Here is a 2,514-nt window from a genome sequence, read left to right as displayed (position 1 = left end):
ACCCAGTGAAACTTGGATGCCAAGATTCATGAAGATCTCCAGAAATACAGGCACTCTTGACTGTTGAAAAGAGACCCATCATACTAGATCCATTCAAGGATGCCACATTGTGTCATGTAAAATGAAGTAAATCAAGCCCCATTTCATTTAGTCCTATTCCCCTCATTGCCATCCTGTAGAATAAATTTTAACTGCTCTCGAAGTCACTCAAGGTTATATATCATTGGTTTCTTCACTTCTTGTCCCTAGTTTGAGGCCCCTTCTTAGAAAAACAGAAAACTTACACCCTTGCTGGTAATTGAAAACTTTTGTAATAACGCCTATAGTCCCCAATGATGTATAAAAATAGCTTATTGTCACTGTCAATGCTGATGAATGGCAACCATGTAGGACAGAGTATACTGCCCTTATGGGTTTCCAAGATTGTACTTTTTTTGACACTTTAAGGTCTTTATTGATGCAAACCTGAGCACAGTCAGGTGGGTGGGGTCTATCAAGGAAGTGGGGTGGGCCAGGCCTGTCTCCATGATCACAAGGTTGTCTTGGGCATGCAGGATGGTCACCAACTGAGGACTCTGGGGAAGTACTTGCCAATGAGCCCCTGGTAATAGGGGTGCAGTATGTCCACATCAGGCAGGTCTGGGCATTTGATGTAGACTTCAAACTTGTTGAACTCCTGAACCCGGGGCGGCATGTTCAGGGCTACACAACTGCCGGTAGTCACCACCGGTGTGCCACACATAGAAGGAGTGGAACTAGAGGAAATTTGTTGAACTTCATCACTTGGTACATATACTCATCATGGCCCCAGTACATGAGGACATTCCCCAGGCTGCAGTGAGGCTGGTACATCCCAAGCTCAGAGCTGTATAGAGGATCCCTGAGGCCTGGATTGTCCTGGAAAGTTGAGTCGCAGAAGACCACAGAGGCCTGGGGCCAGCAGCCCACAGGATAGGTGTTTCTAACTACGGCCCACTGGGGCTCCTTGGCCAGGGGCAGCAACTTCCCCAGATTATGCAGCATCCCCACCAGGTACAACCAGTCCTTGTGGGGATGTGCCCTCCGGATGCCCTCCACAGTCTGGAAGGCATGGAAGGAGGTAGGGACATCCACATCCGGATCCGACTCATCCACCAGCTGGTCCAGCAGGTCTATGGCCTCCAGGACTGTCATCTCCTTGGAGGAGCAGGTTCCGAAGTGGGCGTGCTTCCCTCTGATGAAGTCCACCACCTGCTGTGTGTGCATGAGTCTATAGCTGGCAAAGATGAGGTCCAGGAGCTGGCCACAAGTGTAGTTTCAGAAGATGGCTTTCCCCTTGCCCATTCTGGGCTCCATCTTCAGCTGGCCAACCATTGTGGGTTCCGGGAACTCTTCAAGAGTATGGAGCCAGAGAGAAACAGTGTATCCCACAACAGACCTAGCCAGTCTTATGTAATCATCCAAGACTGCAATACTTAATGGGAGTAGTAAGCCCCATATTTCTCCCCTCTAAAAAACATTGGTATCACTTTTACACTGAATGGACATTTCCATTTTGCTTCAGTGGGCAGTATCATGTACCTTGGGAAACACTGCTGTATGTCTCTAGGGGAGCCGACTGTTATCTCTCTGAATCGCAGAAGCTGGTGGTTTTGAAGCCTCCAGCTCATGATAAATGGAGGAATAAGTCCACACTGGAGCACAGCTCCAACACTGACATCCTTACATGCCTGCCACACTACAGATAACCTCGACCCCAGCAAGTTGATACACATAATGAAGAATTACACAAAGAGAAGATGTAAGACACACCAAGTCCCTGAATAGGTATTGAGGTGTTAAAGAGATTGAGGGTAAACAGGACACCCTAATCTGGTTACTCTGTTTATATTGAGTAGAGCAACTATATCCATATGTTCATAATGCAAAATAGAGTGACCTCAATTCACAATGGCCTCAGGAGAGCCAAGTTTAAGGACCCAGGCCTTCAACTTCTTGGCCCCTCCAAACTTAGCTTCTCGGGACCATTTAGAGCAGTGGTTCTCAATCTTCTTAATACCATGACCATTTAATACAGTTCCCCCAACCATACAATTATTTCCATTGCTACTTTATAACTATAATTTTACTACTGTTATGAATCAGGCGACCCCTGTGAATGTGTCGTTTTACCCCCAAAGGGGTGGCAATCCACAGGGTGAGACCCACTAATGTAGACAGTTTTCATGTTACTGCATATTTCAGCTCACAGTTGCAGAGGCTGACAAGGCTCAGATTCCTGTCCTGACTCTTATCCTAGATCAAGTATATCCAATGGCTGATGAATGCAAGATGGGAGGTAAGATGGCAGACTTCTTTCTCAAGCAAATTGAGACCGACAACTTCCAGAAACACAATTACAGGATTTTGTCTCAAGTCCCCAAACCTTCAGGTCAGATGAAGTGTCCATGTCCAGAACAAAGCTAAAGACCATTCAGAGAATCCTTTTAAATGATAAGACCACACCCACAAGGAAGCTATCTTCCTCCTCATTGG

The 2,514-nt window shown here is 46.5% G+C and overlaps 1 pseudogene; it reads right to left on the bottom strand.

Annotated features, from left to right (window-relative positions):
* Positions 1–559: 559 nt before the first annotated feature.
* LOC142435965 (inositol oxygenase pseudogene) lies at positions 560–2,206 on the bottom strand (annotated as a pseudogene).
* Between the last annotated feature and the right edge of the window lie 308 nt (positions 2,207–2,514).

The sequence above is a fragment of the Tenrec ecaudatus genome, unplaced genomic scaffold, assembly GCF_050624435.1.
Source record: "Tenrec ecaudatus isolate mTenEca1 unplaced genomic scaffold, mTenEca1.hap1 Scaffold_100, whole genome shotgun sequence".
Classification (NCBI taxonomy): Eukaryota; Metazoa; Chordata; class Mammalia; order Afrosoricida; family Tenrecidae; genus Tenrec; species Tenrec ecaudatus.
This window is presented reverse-complemented; position numbering and strand designations above follow the sequence as displayed.